Below are 17,992 nucleotides of genomic sequence, written 5' to 3'. Positions count from 1 at the left end.
CTAACCCAATTCTTTCGCAGCTCCCTAGCTTTGTCCTCAGCCATACTAAAAACCCTGGAATCAAACACTCTCACGTTGTAGGTTGTTCAGAATTTGGTTTCCTTCCCAGAAGGTGGTGCTTGGGTCCTCCCTCTGTCTTGAGGCATGTACAATGTGCACATGTTTGAATGTTGCCAATACACAAAGAAGCATGCAACGCTCTCTCTTTCTGAAGGTGGAATACGTTCACTTCTCCTACCTCGCTTGAGGTGGCAGGGAAGGTTTTGGAGCATGCTCTTCTTTGCATAACGTGAAAATGTCCACTTGGGGGGAGTTTCTGCACAGCAGTGTTTGGGTGAGCTAGAAATGCAGTTAGAGAACTGCTGCTACATGGACCTTCTGGTGTTGGTCTTGTAGAAAGGCACAGCATGGCCCACAGATTGCATTGTTGAGTCTTGTACAGAAATACCTATATGGATCAACTCTATAATCATTCTGCAGTCTGAGCGGGGAGAGGATTCTTTTACCACTTCTCCTTCTCAGCATCCAACCCACCTGTCCTGGCAGGGTGCTTGGTTAAAGATTAGGCACAAAATGACTGAAGCACTCGGTGTACAGATGTTATTAGAGACAGCACGTACACCAGAAAGTGTTTTTTTTTTCTTTCTTTGCTACAATGGTTGTGGTGACTGAAATGCTGGATTTCCAAAAGCAAAGTTCTCTGATGTGCTCACTGACATATGTGCCATTAGCTGTGCTGGAAACGCCAATTATATGTACCATGTATAAAACCAGAACTGACATTTAAAACCTTGTTGAACAATGCAATGATACTCTATTTTTTTAGCTGGGAAGGCTGTTCATCCAGCCGGCTCAGCCAGAATGTTCATTCAGCCCGTTTACCATTTATAAGACATTGTTGTTAGCATTGCATTAGCTTGCAGATTGTTTTAATATGACTTGGAGCAGTAGGGTGTATAATTGTTTGAATGTTTCTTTCCACTGGCTGCACAGCGCTGCTTCTTCCTGCACCTGAGAAAGCTTTTTCCTCTACCTGAACACTTAACAAGCAAATTTCCAGTCATTCAGAGACAAACGCAAACAATTTAGAACAGATCTCATTCCTGTGATTAGGGCCTAGAATGAAACTCTTCGCCAAACAGAGCCAACACAGCACCAACTTGTAAGATTTTCTCCTGTTACAGTGGCTCCCCCATTTCAGTATGCTTCATTATAAAAGCCCCCTGTTCATATCCTCAGCAGTGCTTAGGAGCATTCTCTTTATTGTACTCCTGCAGTGGAAATAAACTCATTCAGCCCCAGAGGCAGGTTTTCTGTGGTGAAGTCCATTGCCGCCAACGTAAACGAGCTAATAAAAAAAGAAATACTGAAGTGGCATTCAGAAAATTCAAATTTCTGGCTGATCTTATATTGCAGTAGCATGAGAGCTGACTGAGCCCTGTACAATCACTAGTCACAATCAGTGAAGTCAAGGGCAATGTTGGCCTTAACTCTAAATTTCGTGCTAACTCTTTTTGCAGGGGGGGTGAAGGAAATGTGATGTTTCTGAAAATTACTGGTATTGGTCTGTCACCACATGTACAGGTGCTGCACAATGCCTGAGGAAAAGCCAGACTTAATATCTTAAATCTCCCAAAAGAGGTATTCATGAGGAACCCAGGTAGCTGGGTCATTGACACCAGCAAGGGATAGTTACTATCTATACATTCTAGCTCAAGGGCCCACCCACACCCTGCTTCCCATTTCTGGATGGTAAAGTGCTTTTTAAAACCCAGGGTAATAGTAAGGTTCATGTAACGATGAAGAAATTGAAGACTCATGAAAGCGAAAGCATCTGAGCAACTTTCAGACCCAGTTAAGTTTACCTGGCTGTCATTTTCTTCATGGATTTTCTCTGCACTGTCTACCTTTGTTGATCTAGAAATCTGCACTGTATCCTGAGCGGTAATTGTTAATATGCACTAACTGACTCTTGCCAGTGTAAAGTTAGAATAAGGACCCTGATCTCTCACAGTCATGTATAGAATACTTTTACTTGTTCGTGGAAAATGGGGCATGCGTAATATGTGTCAGGGTGGGGATGAAGTACAGCGTACTTGGCATTTGGAAACTATCATCTTTGGGATGCTGCCTATGCCCTCAGACAGAATGTGGACTAAAGTGAACCCTAGCAGTAGCAGGCCTAACTTCACTGACTCCTACTGGTTCTGGGGCAAGGGTTGAATTTGATCCCACCATTGTCACAAACATATAATTTAGTAACTTATGTTCTGGATAACTTTGAACTGATGGAATACTGATATTATGGCAGTGGGTGCTGTAGTTAGCAATCATAATAATTGTGCATACATTTCATTTGAGTATTTAACTACAAATGTTGATTAAGGCTTACAATACCCTTGTAAGGGAGGGACGTATAAGGATACCCATTTTATGTAGGGATAGATTAATATATAGAAAATTCAGGTTATTTGATTGAAGGTCCACCAGATATTACAATCTTCTCTCCATGCGGCAACACTCCCATTGACATCACAGTGAGTCAGTGCAGCCATCAGTGAAGTCCAGGGCCAAAACTAATGAATAGGGGTTCTCAAACTATTTTTTCTGGGAAAATGTTTCAGGCTGTGATGACCCCCTCCCACAAAACTGATGATCCTAACAACCCCCTCCCCTGCCCCCTGTCATCCTTACCAGAATGCACAGGGGCTGACAGCTCGCAACCCCCCAGCCTTAATAACCTCATGATCCCAGCGGGGTCATGACCCCCAGTTTGAGAACCCCTAACTTGGCTGACTATATAGTAAAAAACTATTAAAACTATTGAAAAGAAGATTTAAAATATATCTTAATTAAAAATTATTCTTAAATGAACAGCAATGACACCTTAGTAAGTGCTTGTCTCTCAAATCATAACTAAATATTCAGGAAAAATGCCACAATTATAATAGCTGCTAAGGACACCAGATATTATAGTTTTTCTTGGAACTTTTTCTTGGAACTTTATTTTCATGCTAGGAAAAATGTCAACAAAAGCACCTGCAATTTGTGTTGCTCATATTAAGAGATAAATATAAAGTAGCTCAGTTACCTCTTAGCAGAAAGCTTATTGTTAGTTTCTAGCTGCCAGAATTTGTGTTCTTAGCTTGCAAATGTAAAGAAAAATCATATCCACTATTAATTGCATTCTCTTGCTTAAGAGTGAAGCGGTATGCTAGTGTATAATCATCAAAGGTGGCCAGATTGTAAATTATTAATCCAATTAGAAGAGAATGTTCTAGCAAATATAATCTCAGATTCTTTATTATTTTAATTGTCTGTTAATATTTATAGGAAAATAAAATAAAACTACAGTACAAATGACCAATCACTGAAATTAATAAAATTTTTATTACAAATGGCAGGACAAAGGACAGCCAACATACAAGTCACAGCTTTATGCTTTTTAATTTCTGCTTTTTTTTGTGTGACTAGTTTAGGAATGTGATTTGCTGCTGTGCTCTCTGACCAGTAGCTTATTATAACCTCGCCCGCTCAGCTGTCTTGGCTGTCTTGACATTTGGGTAGGAAACCAAAGCTCCATCCATTCTATATCCTCTTTGTTTTTCCCTTGTCAGCACAGAGGAAGGTACTGGGTGCACAATACTTTCTTTATCCCTTGTGCCAGCAGTAAATGTGTGAGGAGGCTACACTGAAGGTGGGTGGGGTATTTTGTTCCCACTTAGATCCTTGTTCACCATCAAAAGTTCCGGTCACAATAGAACCTTATCCGGGAGTGCAGTTGTAACCAGTTAATGGGCCTGCTCCTGCAAGTTCTCAGGGCCAGATACATGCTCCATGGATGTTGATGGAGTCTTGTCACAGACTTCAGTGAGCTTTGTAGTAGTTCCTTTGTTGTTCGGATTCCTGTTAAAGTGGATGGGAATTCAGCCTGTGGATCATTTGCGGGACTGGGGCCCAACAATTGTAGAGAGCTCAGGGATGGGGGAATTAGCACTAGCCATGAAGCAAATAATGAAGGCTGCAATATTTAGATTCTCAAAAAATTCCAATTTTCAATGTTTTCTCTTTCTCTATTAATTTTTTATAAGGAGTAGCATAAAAAATTAACATGAAATCTTTTAAGAATGATTGTTGCATAAACAAAATAAGAATTGTTTTAGCATTGCTCCTGGTTGAATGCCTGTCACTCAAATCCATAGTCTTGTATTAACTCACCCATGCATCACCCTTTTTAATTCAGACAGGACAAAAAAAGGAGCCTAAGTGGGTGAACGTCTGAGTGGCATCTATGCTAAAACAGTGCGACTGTGTTCTCTATTCTTGCTTTGTTCTTGGAACCATCATCGGCACAAGATTTCACTTAACCCTTTTGTTTTATCTTTATTAAATAAAACAAGTATCACATTTTTATATATGAGGAACAGGAAAGGGGGGGATTTAAAATATCATATTTAAGTGGTTAGCTGGGGATTTAAGATAATACAATATTAATGGTGTTGAATACTTGGTTTATCTTCGACTGCTGCAGGTGGGACAATAATGAATAAAGAAGCCTTAGCAGTGTTGTGGGATAGCAGTGGCAGGAAACAGTAAAGCATCATTAACAGCTTTAGCTCACCAAGTTAAACAACAGAAATTAAATTAACAGCTTTATCTTAAACAAATTAAAATCCAGAAAAATATCCAAAAGGCCAAAAGAAGAGTTCAGGTTAATGACAGCCAGCAGAAATTTGCCAGTTTCTCCTGTGCTGGCAACTGGGATGAAGATTAGGGTAGAAGCTGTTATGGGGTTCACATAACCCAAGGACACCCATGCTATGTTGGGGGAGTGCTCTCCAGGGGCCAGTTAAGAAGCTGAGTAGTGCACAGCAGGAGAGAATGTACATTGGAGGTCCTTAATGCAGTGGGAAAAATATTCACTAGCAGGACAAATGGAATTCTGGGAGTGCAGAAGTTGTTTGTTTAAGGACCTATGTCCTTCCTTACTTTGTGGGTATATTGTATTTTAAGAGGAAGTTAAGGTGCTGGCCTGAGACTCAAAATCAAACTCAGATTTCCCCTGCTTGGTCTCAGAGGAAGCTTGTGGTTTTGGGCAAATTAGTTGGGGCCAGACTTTTAAAAGTATTTAGGGATCACACTTAAATACTTTAAAAATCTGGCCGTTACTGTTTTGCCTTAGTTCCCTGTGTATAAAAAGGGGTAGTATTACCCTGCCCAACAGGGATGCTGTTATAAAAGATTGTGAGGCAGATACCATGGTAATGGGATACCACAGACTGAAGAGAAAAATAGAATGGAGTGGGGCTTATTTTGCTTTTGTTTTATAACATTAGGATTTATTTGGGTGACTAGCCTCAATTTCAGTGAATTTTAAGGTTTTAGCAGTTCCTTTTATTCATTAATTTTGTTAAGGCACCCAGAGTCCATACTGTTATTTGTTAAGAGAAAGTGTCCATAGCGAGACAGCGGCTTTCTAGACATGAAACAGGGGTGGTCCCTACTCCAAAGAGCTGAGTCAGGGCTGCCAAGAGAAATAGGATGTTGTTTTTGTTGTTTATGTCATAGACACTTCAGTTTTATGTCAATTGAGCTATCGTGCAATGAATAAATACTGCCTGGAAGGGCTAAATTAGGAGTTGGATCCTACTACCATCAAATTCAGTGGCAGCAAACCCTGACTGTGGGAGCATCTTCAGTCTCTTGAAGGCTGAAGTAAGGCGCTCAGGATCTAAAGTCTCATTCTGAACATCTAGAAACATCACAGCTTTTTAACCTTTCAGGGAACACTCTACTATATAAAGCATAACCCAGTTTAACTCCCCTACTGTTAACAGGAATGCCAATTACACTGTTGACATTGATCTTCTCTATGTTTAACGCTATTTGCAGCTCTGTGCACTTGATAACCCTGTTACTACCTCTTTCTCTACATATATATAAACTCCTTGACAGAGCTGTTTGCTTGGGTGAGATTAGGTATCACAATTTGACACACAAGATCAAATATTTGAAAAATATATTGGATTCCCCCCGCTGTCAAGTTGCTTTATTTTAAAGTTCCAGAGGGGTAGCCGTGTTAGTCTGTATACAGCAAAAACAACGAGAGTCCTGTAGCACTTTAAAGACTAACAAATTTAATTTCTGCAGGCATAAGCTTTCGTGGGCTGCAACCCACTTCGTCAGATGCAACTCTCGTTGTTTTTATTTTAAAGGTTTTGCTGCAAAAACACCTATTGCATTCCAAAGCTCTGTATCCCATTCCTTCATATCAAGCTAATGCTATATATGTCCCTCATCATCCATACTGTCTGAGTGGCACCCAAGCGTCTAAGAATAGAGAACAGTAACAATTCCTTTGTCTTCTTTCTTTCTCAGACTATAAAAGAAAGAGATTGATTGTTTATATTTACTTGTGTATGTTTGTAGGAAGATGTGTAGTATGCCTAGGTGAAGAACTTATTGAGGGAAAAGTAAAATAAATAAAATACAAATATTTAAAAAATGAAGAAATAAGTTTTGCAGTTAGGCACCACTCCAATCCTGCAAATGCTTATGGATATGATGAATTTTGCTTATGTACATAGTCCCGTTGAAATAGTTTTAGTATATACTTAAGTATTTGCAAGATTGGGGCTTTAGTTCCAAAGCGGTTAGTATCCTGGTTATTCTTACCTTTTTTGGAAGTGAGTTCCATAGTATAGATCCAGTTGCTATGAAAGTTCCAGCTCCCACATTCACAGTCCTCCCCTGCTAGCTAACATTTTGATTATGCAAGTAAAATGTAGCTGTCATGAGAGCTCGTGCTCTCGTGGGAGGTCATGGTTGTGAAGGGGGAAATGGTATCTCAGATAGCTAGGGCTAATCACGTGAAGACTTTGCCTAGCAGGGCAGAGATCTTGAAATTCAACAGGGAACCAGTGCAGAGTGAGCAACAGGGGGGTGATGTGTTCTCAGTGACTTGTGTTCCTTTTTTAGCACTTGTTTTCCAAGTTTTTCCAGGCAAAATATCAATACTTGTTATTGGGATGCATCCCCTCCAGCATATTACAGGTATTTTGATGGCTGGTGGGTACCTGTTAAAATAAACAATAATAGTAATAATTCTTTAAACCTCTGTAGCCCCTTGTATCCGAGGACCTCAAAACACTGATTAATCATGTACATTAATAACAGCAATAGCATTAATTAATTATCTCAGGCTCCAATGAGGTAGATAAGTAGTTTTGTACCATTTTACAGAAGGGGAAACTGAGACACAGAGGAGTCAGTGACCTGGCCAGAACTGCATAATGAGAGTTCTTGCTATGAGTCCCTTTATCTAACTGCTGTCACTAAAGCTGGGAAGAATTACCAGTATTCTCTAGGAAACCTATATTGGTATTAGAGGCACCCTTTGCTAAAAGATTTAGTAAGAGTGGAGTTTTCAGAGATGGGCTGGCAGAATCTCTTCTCTCTAATGTAATGAGTGGAGATAAATCATTTGTAGCTAAACCATAAGACAAATTAGGAAAAAAGTACTTACCTGACAGAGCCTCCATGAAGGGCTCTGAGATGTAAGGCCTTCTAAGCTTCCCTTAGCTTATCTATGCTTGTTGGACATAAAATTCCTTCTGAATGTCTTGTATTGCTTTCTACTGTTTGGTCTATTTTAGCAGGACTTGGGTTGATTTCAGTCTGTCAGGAACCTGGCACTGGTGGAGTATTCCAGAGGAGGTGAAAGTGATAACCTCCCAAATAACCTGCATATAGGGAACTCTCTGATCAGGAACATAAGGGTATGTTCATCCTAGTACCACCTGAAGGCCCAATACTACCACTTTTACTTTCACCGAGTAGCATTTACTTAACAAGGATCCTTGTGCAAGTGCTGCAGAATTGCCCTTAGTTAGATGTGTCTACTTTTTGGGGAAGTTTATATAAAATCTGTCTGTGTAAGTTTCCTCTTTGACTGTGGATATGACAGAGAGAGTGAGTCCGGTACAGACTGGTAAAAAGGATGAAATCCTTATTTGAAATAATTTAGACTATATTGTAGTGTGTTTCACATTTTCACAGTGCAGCTGTTCAGACAATGATGAAACCTGTTTTAGCCAGGCTCATATTGGTGGAATGATTGAGGTGAATCTTTACACAAGTGACATTTGATTGCTCCTCATAATATTGTCAAACACTAGTGTTTAAAAAAAAAATAATCATGAGTTAGGCCTCCCAAAATCATGGAATTGAGTATTTTTTAAAAAATCTCATGATTTGGAACCAATTTTTAGCTCTTTTTTTAATTTGCCTTTTGGTTTTTGAACTTTTAAGGTTACACTCAAGTCACAAACATAGGGCTGTCAACGATTAAAAATATAATCACAATTAATTACGAGATTAAAAATATAGTCATAATTAATTGCCGTTTTAATCTCACTTTTATACAATAATAAAATAGCAAATTAAATGTATTATAAATATTTTTAGATGTTTAATATAAATGTTTAGATGTTTTTCTACATTTTCAAATATGTTGATTTCAATTACAACACAGAATAAAAGTTTACAGTGCTCGCTTTGTTATTATTTTTTATTCCACTGTAAAAAGAAACAAAAGAAAGTGTTTTTCAATTCCCATCATACAAGTACCATAGTACAATCTCTATCATGAAAGTGCAATTTACAAATGTAGAATTATTTTTTTTTACATAACTGCATTCAAAACAAAACAATGTAAAACTTTAGAGCTTTCAAATTGAAGCATGAAGGGGCATGCAAATGTTTAGCATATCTAGCATGTAAATATCTTGCAATGCTGGCTACAACAGTGCCATGTGAAGGCCTGTTCTCACTTTCTTTCAGGTGACATTATAAAAAAGAAGCGGGCAGCATTATGTCCTGTAAATGTAAACAAACTTGTTCGTCTTAGTGATTGGCTGAACAAGAAGTAGGACTGAATGGACTTTCATAAGGTGAATTGAAAAATACTATTACTTTTTTTCATCTTTTTTACAGTGTGATTAATCATGAGTATTTTTTAATCTAGTTAATTTGTTTTGTGCTAATTGCATGCATTAACTGAAATTAGTTGACAACCCTAAAAAAAAGGGGGGGGGGGAGGGGAAAAAAGCCCCAAGCAGAACATGAGTTGGAAGTTGTAGGAGGGGAGTAACTTTGGCCTTGTGTTCACTGCCAAACAAATCTGTGTATTTGCCACGGGATAAATAACATGCATTAGTATTCTGCTGTAAAATTATAGTGGAGATAGTATATATACCATCAGATAAACCAGTTGATGTTGACAATAGGTGGTGTACTCTAGTCCTGACCTTGAGTAAAAACTATAGTCCTGACCTTGAGTAAAAACTACTATCTTGTCTCCATTAAGATTTTACAGTGGAATAGCTAAGGTGTGTCAGTTATCCCCCTGTTTAAAAACAAAACAAAAAAAAGAACTTTGCAGCGAAGATATCGTCTCAATGTGCTCAGTGCTGCTAATGGTCCCCCAGCTGTGAGTAACTCAGCATGTATAGATAATGGTGTGACAAAGTTTTGATTCCTTTTTTTAGAAATGTTAATATGAAAGCATTTCCTTAGCATTATAAAGCTAGTCTTGCAGGCCTGTGGTAAGGACCTGAAGACATCAGACCCTCTAACATTTTCAGCTTTTCGTGGCATAATTAAAACATTCTCTGTATTCACAGATTGGCAGATATCCCAGCTCAGTGGTGCTAAATCTGATTAATATTTGGGTTACCTAGCACATCTCTACTTAAAGTGTATAATTAAAGCTTGTGAAGTCTGCCATTAACAAGCCTCACCTTGGGCTCATTAAGTTAACAGGAAACTTGCTGAGTGTCCCTTGCTTAGTGAGCTCCCAAGACACACAGATTTAATTAGTCAGTGCCATCCCACCTCCTAAATAGCATAAAGGGTTTTGGGGGGGGACTTCTGAATTATCGCTTAATCACAGTGTATTTTTCAAATGGAAAAAGGTAGCAAATGGAATTTGTCATCTTATCAAACTGCTGGACTGCTGCTGATTTCCTTGGGTTTATTGAGTTAAATTGTAGAGCTTCAGCCAATGAAAAGCCCATCTATTCATAAAACTACAGTGTAGTTGATTTTAAAAATGTGCCCAAAGAGAAACTGGTCTTTCACTGGCTAAAACAATATCAGCCACTTTCTCAAAGCCAGTTGGAAAGTAGCAGGCCCACAGTGTATATGGAATAATTGTGTACATCTGGCTGCACCAAGATTCATCTAGGGTTACTAAGACTGAAATAACACTATAGGTGTATTACAAGGTACTGAGCACTGACTCTGAAAGTCCTGTGTCATATATTGTGGGTTTCTTCAATGTTACTTGTAATGTTAATGCAAAAATAAGATGCTCATTAAATATTTTTTGCTCTTAAAGACTTCAGGCTAATCCTCATTCTACAATCAAGGGGAACATAATACCATGTCTGTGGCTGGGTAAATATTGGGTTGCTGAGAAAAGTACCAGCAATTCACGTTGAGCTAGCTTGTACCCTTAAGGCTCAGTTGTAGCATGAGCTGTCTGGAATGGCACTAATGGTCATAGTATTGGGCCTTCTTGAGTCATCTTCTTCTGTGGCATCTCCATTACTGGAGATTTGCAACCCATTCTGTACAATCCTCTGCTAATCTCTTGTGGATGAACAGGCCTTTTGATTCCCCACAGGATACCACATTGTCCATCAAGATCTTCTTTTTCTGCCTTGTGTTCTTCTGCCATCAACTTTCCCTTCTAATGCCTGTTAACATACATGGCCTGCTGAACCCCTTAAAATGTGCCCTGCAAATTGAGTCTTTCTTCTTATCAGATCTCTGACTAGCATTTGCTGAATTCAAATAATCTCCAGTACTTTCTTATTGGCTATGTGTCCTATCCATGACATTTTCAGAATTCTTCTTTAACCCTATGATTCAAGTGATTGTAGTTTCTTTATTATTGATTGTTTGAATTTTCATGTTTCAGAACTATAGTTTAACACAGACCAAATGTAAGTTTGTAAGAGTTGGCATTTAGTCTTCAGATTAATGTCTTTTCTCATCAGATGCCTATTCTTCCAGAATGTCTCTTTCACTTTTTCGGTTCTGGTGTTGCCTTCAATATCTGATGCTCCATCTTCTGTAATGTTGCTTTCTAAGGAGCAATAATTTCTCACTTGCTATATGGCTGTGGTGTACACATTTTTCCAGGATCCATGGATATCCCAGGATACCACCATAGTTTTTATCTTGTCCAGATTCAGCTCTGCAGATGCAGCAGTTGAGGCACTTCACTGCAATCCTCAAGGTTGTGGGTTTGCCTCTTGCTTGATCTCCCACTGAAAGACCACCTGTAGTTCACCCAGCTACAAAATGGGTACCTGATCCATCCAGTTAGGGCAGTCTAAAGTGGTTAGACATGATGCTGGCTACATCACTCTCTTGTGTAAACTGTTGGCTATGAAACTGATATGTCTTATGCCTATCAGCTTGATGAGCCATTAACCTGGGGGAACTTTGACATTCAATTCTAGACTATAGTCTTTGCCATATTCATATATAATCTCCACTAACTTCATCAGACCACCCTGTGAATCCACAAATAGCACTGTGTCATCTGCATAACCTATGTTATTCACCCATCTTCTTGGGTCAGTTGAAAAGATTTCTTGCTTCTTGAACTACTCTGGCTGTTACAGAATGTCAGTTCTTAAAGCTCTCCCTCTTCCTAGAAAGTTGATGTACAGCACACATCACTTCAATTTACTTTTCACCACTAAATATTGTATTTTTGGCCCAAGCAGTTAGCAAATTTCAGGGTCAATCAGGTTATTTTCATATGGAGGAGAAATTGATGGTGGATTTCTTTGATGCAGTTCCATTTATTTACAAATAATGTACAAAGTCCTGTTTCCCTGAACACAGTAGGAATCAAACAACAGAAGACCGTTTCTTTGCTCACAGTTCTAAGCGTCATTCAGACAGAAATATATCCAAAGGCATGCACTCAGCTTTTTCCGAAGGGTCATGCTATCAGGGCTTCTTTCAGCAATTTTGGAGGTTTCTTTGCTTCTATATGTCCTATGTGTTTTTGCTGCTTCTCCCTCACGTGCATACACACAGAGCTCTGCCATTCAATGTCTCAACCCCTGTTTCTTTGCTCTATCAATCTACAGGGAAACCCCTTGCTCTGCTTCTACTCAAGCCTTGTCATGTTGGCTGTGTTTTGGGTGGTAGTTCCTATTATTTCAGATATTTAGCTCCATAAGGAGCTTGATTGTTTCTTACATTCATAATGAATAATGGGTGGTAATTAAGCCCACCAGCTTCCATGAGGTTTTGCCAAGCCCCCAATATAACAATATGCTTATCACAGTTTTGCAACATTGTATTTTGTGTTGTAACAATTAATTTGCCATTTTGTTGCAAGAGGAGATATCTTGCGGAGCTGGAGAGCTCTTCTTGACTTACAATCACAATCCACCAACTCATATTATGACACTTGGCTAAAAAATAATTAAAAATGTATTTTCTGATTACTAGTTTGTTGTACACTTACTGTCGTTTTTCTTCAGTTTTAATTAAAAACTGAAATACTTGTAATTTGTAACTCACTTAAGAAATTATTACAGTAATTACAACTTGCTTTGAGGCTTAGGTGTCATTTGTGGCTGATAGTGCTGGAGAAGTTGACAAATTAAAGGATTAGATTGGTTGAAAAGTGAGTTAGCAATTTTTAATTAGAATTCTAACTCTTCTCTCTTTTAAACCACTGATTATGCACTAAAGGAGCTAGGGGCTAATTTTTATATTTCCCACAATCAAAATGTATACAGCAACACCTTTTGTCAGTTCTGAGATTGGTCTTCTAAATGGTGATTCTTGTGCTGTCTCAGATATGAATGAATAAGTAACTGAAAGATGGTACTGTGTGTTAAACTGAATATAAGATCTGTGATATCAGGGAGGCTTGAGGGGAATGTTTTATATTTGGGAATTGGTGTCATGAGTAGGAAAATTAAGAGGTGACCCACCTTTTTTGCTTCAGTAAGCTCAGAGATAGTACATTTATGGTAAGAAATGATTTATACCTTTAGCCAAGAACTAAATGTCTATGGGAGGAATTCTAACTGGAACCAGCTAGTTTGAATGGTTTTCTTTTTCTTTTTTCTATTTTGTTTCTCATAGATGGAAAACTGTTATGCCTTGGCTTGAAACTCCCAGATTTGCTCATGTCCCCTTTTTGTGGAGTCATACAGGCCAGCCATAATGATTTAGGGCTGGATTTTTAAAGGAATTAGGTGCCTACAGGCACCTAGTAGGATTTTCAGCAGTACTTATGTGTCTAACTCTTATTGAAATGAATGGTAATTAGGAGCCTAGATGCTGTTATAATTTCCATTAGGTGCCTAAATACTTAAAAATATGGCCATAACTAACTTTATGAATTTTCTTTCTGTCCCCCAGAGTGCACTTAACATCCCTTTAACAACTGTCTTTGCTATCCCAGCATTTTCCTTTGTAAAGACTTCTGGTATGTTCAATACGTTTTAAAGTGATACTCATAAATTCATACACCTTTTCTGCCTGAGGGGAGAGAGAAATTGATTAATTTACATGTTTATTAAATATATCTTAGCAGGATGCACACACCTGCTTTACTCGGTTTCATTTACAATAGGGTTCTTGTTGCAGCTAGTTATTAAATAGAAAATACTGTACAAAAGCCCAGATTGGTTTTGTGCGGCAAACAAAATACAGGACACAGGTAGACGAGATTTACAGTATGAGATGATTCTACAAACAAGGGGGTACCAAGCTGAGTTTTGCCATGGAAGTTAAAATAATATGTTATTTAAAGACTTCCACATTAACCTTGAGTTATTTTTAAAAACTTAAATATTAGTCTAAAATATTATCAGTGAAGTGTGAATGATGCTTTTTTCCCCCTTGACATCTGAAAACAAAAGAGAGTGTTCCAAGTCCAAATCCTTCCAATCTCCAATTAAATCACTATGCTGAGAACTTGGTTTCTCATCCAGTACTGTAAATTTATTGTGCTTTCTATGTGTGTGCATGCATGTCTGTGTGAGAGACAGATTAAATGCCCATTCCTATAACTTTGCACAGGGTTTCCCTGTGCTGTTTTGTTTCCTCCTATGAGATTCACTAGAGGGGTCCCAGTTAAAGACCTAATAATGGAAAATGATATGAATTCAGAAATGAAACAGATACTAGTATTTGTGAGCCAAGTATCCAATAAAGTATGCAGCCATTTATGATACAGGTACTGTTTTTATTAGGTGTTCTAGAGACTGGAACATACTCATTTGTGTGTAATATCATGTCTCCAATCTCTTGGGATGTTGTTATAGAACATCTTAAAGGCACTTTCATCAAGTAAGGACTCATATTGCACAATTTGCCCTGAGAGTGTAAAGATAACATTTCTCGCCTAATTGAAGGAAAAAAGTTATGCCACCAACAGAGTTTCTAAGTGACATCCAGCACGCAGTGACTTCATGGTCAGAGTAAACAGAATCTGCATAGAATACACTTTCTTTCTGTGCAGAGGCAAAATGGATAATTACAACATTGTAATAGAAACTCTCTGGACTTTATTTGATTTCTACAGGCTGGGATGGGGACATCTCCCCCACACTAGCACTGAAGGGGATTAAAAGGAAGCTGCATGCAAAGCAGCCAATAGGAGAGGGTCTGGGAGGAACAGCCAATCAGAGCCTAGCAGGCCCATATAAAAGGAGCTTCAGGGCTCAGCAGAGCAGTCACTTCCTGGAGCTCCAGGAGGGAAGGCTGTGGTTCTTGTAGGCTGAGAAGCCTGCAGCCCCATCACCTTTTTCTATGCTACAGAGTTCTGTCAACACAAGGTATGCCAGTGTACAGCCACTGTTGTAATTAAACTGCTGTTGCATGTCCTCATCTTGTTTCTTGTGTCAGTGGAGAGTGTTCACACTGCTAGCTCTTGCATCAACATAGGGAGCAGTGCACTGTGAGTAGCTATCCCACTGGGCAGCTGCAGGCAGGGTGTTTGGGAAGGGTTTGCAATGACTCATGGGACAGGTACAGCATCACACGATGAAGGTTTCTGAATCCCATTGTTCCATGGGCATCCTGCTAGATTGGCGCTGCTTTTCAATGGCCCCGTCAGCCAAACTGATGTGGCTAAACACAAGACTCCCACAGAAGTGTGTGTGTGTGTGTGTGTGTGTGTGTGTGTGAGAGAGAGAGAATGAGCGAGAGTACGTGTGTGTTGGGGGACAGTGAGTGTATCTGCACACTCTCTTTAAGTGCAGACAGCAGGTGGAAGCAATTAATCCTGAGGCGGAAGCTGGTGCACAGACAGCTGGTGGCCCCTTGTCCCCCAGCCCAGCTCAGTGGAAACTTGCACCCTGGCAGTGGGAGGGGACACCCCGACATCAGCCCCTACCTCTCTCTCTGGTTCTGCACAGCACATCAAGAGTCTCTCCCCCCTCTGCCTCCAGCAGCAGCCCATGCTGCCTGCCATAGGGGAGCAAGATTGATTTGCTGGGAGTTCTCCCACAGCCTCACCTCCCCAGAAACCCAGGAGAATGATCCACCTCCTCCCATGTAGTGCAGGCAGGAAGGTGTCTGCTGCCGGGATCTGGCATGCTCAGCTGGGCAGTAGCTGTGTGGGCTCCCCATGCTGAGCAATTTCAAAACTTCCTACGGCTTTGAAAGGGGAGGAGCACATGCCTGTGTAGCTGGAATGCAGGGCCGTGCAGCAGAGTTCAAAGCAGTGAGCAGAGCAGACTGGGTTGGCATTGTGGGATAGCTCCTGGAGCCCAGTTATGGCACACAGTGTCTACACTGATGCTTTGTCGCTTTAACGTTTCCACAAAAAGCTGAGTGCCGCTCGTTGAGGTGGTTTTATTTTGTTGTCAAAGCAGGGGACGTTTGGTGGTGGGGGGAGCACTGTAGTGTGTACACCACCACTGTTTTGTTGCCAAAAGCTGACTTTTGTCACCAAAACTCTATCGTGTAGGCCAGCCCTAAGACAGAACTGCTGGCGGGGAGCTGGAGAGCTGCTGGCTGGCTGCTGAGGGTGGGTAGTGGCAGGCCCTGAGGATGAGTAAAGAAGGTGCTAGGGCTGGGGGGAAGTGGCCCAGGGAGACAGCAGCAGGGAAAGGAACTTGAGGCATAGCAGGAGGCTGTGATCCACAAGGTCCCTGGGCTGGGACCTGGAGTAATGTGTGGGCCTGGCTCTTTCTCCTCCCCCCCCCACTTGCAACTGGGGAAGTGGCAGGACAAGATACTGCAGTTGCCACTGAGTAAGCTTGGTGTGCCCTGATTGCCAAGAAGGCTAATAGCATATTGGGCTGCATTAATAGAAGCATTGCCAGCAGATTGAGGGAAGTGATTATTCCCCTCTATTCGGCATTGGTGAGGCCACATTTGGAATATTGTGTCCAGTTTTGGGCCCCCCACTACAAAAAGGATGTGGAGAGGTTGGAGAGAGTCCAGTGGAGGGCAACAAAAATGATTAGGGGGCTGGAGCACAATACTTATGAGGAGAAGTTGAGGGAACTAGGCTTGTTTAGTCTGCAGAAGAGAAGAATGAGGGGGGATTTGATAGCAGCCTTTAACTACCTGAAAGGGGGTTCCAGGGAGAATGGAGTTAGGCTGTTCTCAATGGTGGCAGATGACAGAACAAGGAGCAACGGTCTCAAGTTGCAGTGGGGGAGGTCTAGGCTAGCCATTAGGAAAAAGTTTTTCACTAGGAGGGTGGTGAAGCACTGGAATGGGTTACCTAGAGCGGTGGTGGAATCTCCATCTTTGGAGGTTTTTAAGCTGTGGCTTGACAAAGACCTGGCTGGGATTATTTATCTGAGGTTAGTCCTGCTTTGAACAGGGGGTTGGACTAGATGACCTCCTGAGGTCCCTTCCAACTCTATGGACTACTGAGGAGCCAAACCTCCCCTGGAAAGGGGGGAACACATGGATAGTCTCAAGGAGGATGCTGCAGTTTCTGGAGCTGTGAGAAGGGCTATAGGTGAACTGCGGGGAGAGAGTGACGGAATGAAGACTCTGGATGCGGGCGTCAGCCTGGAATTAATCCCCCGGATGAGTGGCCAGAGCCGCCAGTCTGGTGATGAGTAGTGTGCCCAGTTACACAGGCCCATAAAACACAGTATAAGAAAGGGAGTTTGTGTGGCACTATCAAATATGAACAATACATTTAAAGTCATGAGCCCACATAGGCAAAGAAGCAAGGTAGGAGAGAGGCTGATTGTCATCAGTATATTTCTGTTTCTGTAGAGAGTGCTTTGGACATTACTGATAACAGAACATATTCTTCCGCAGTCTAGGGAAGGAAAAATTCCTTCCCAAATGCAATGGAACTACACATTTATTCAGGTGGCAGGTAGGGTCAGTAGCTTTTGAATATCCATTTAATGAGAAGTTTTGTACCATGACTAAATTTGTCCACTTCCAGCAACATGAGCTTCTGTTTCAAAATTCAGTGTTTTCTTTTTCTATTCATGCAATCCCTACGTTGATGGGTGGGCTAAAGCCCTCCAATTATCTGTGCTCATGCTCTCCTGTAATGTAGGACTGGCTTGTGGCCGGGGCTACACAGCCACCCAGAGTCAAAATGGGCTGTAAGACCCCAAACACAGCGTGGTGCAGCCTCCTTGAACTTTGGTTGCACATGCTGCACACTTGTTGCCTCCCTCCTGCCTCTTGAGCAAGTGGGTAGGAAGGAACAGGGCCACTCTCCATGTACCGGTCAGCATAACTGAGACAGTGCTGGGGTGAGGATAGTAATGTGTTAGTGCCAAACTGAAACAAAGGGGGGTGGAGGTCAGGGAAAGAACTGTACCTCAGAGGTACTTCTTTCCCTATGCTGTTCCTGAGAGGGAGTAGCAATGCTTTGCCCTTGATGCCTGGCAGAGCGTATTGACATAAACTAACTCATAATAATTAGACACAAGGGAATATAACATATTGTATT

General features: G+C 40.7%; 1 long non-coding RNA gene across 1 annotated transcript in view; it reads left to right on the top strand.

The window, feature by feature from the left end:
* LOC137153992 (uncharacterized) overlaps positions 1–17,992 on the top strand; it is a 268,748-nt gene that overhangs the window by 900 nt on the left and 249,856 nt on the right. The window lies entirely within an intron of this gene.

The sequence above is a fragment of the Emydura macquarii genome, unplaced genomic scaffold (genome assembly GCF_026122565.2).
Source record: "Emydura macquarii macquarii isolate MOO-44397 ecotype Brisbane River unplaced genomic scaffold, CSIRO-AGI_Emac_v2 contig_1253, whole genome shotgun sequence".
Lineage (NCBI taxonomy): Eukaryota > Metazoa > Chordata > Testudines > Chelidae > Emydura > Emydura macquarii.
Note: the sequence above shows the minus strand (reverse complement) of the source record. Positions and strands in the feature narration are given on the sequence as shown.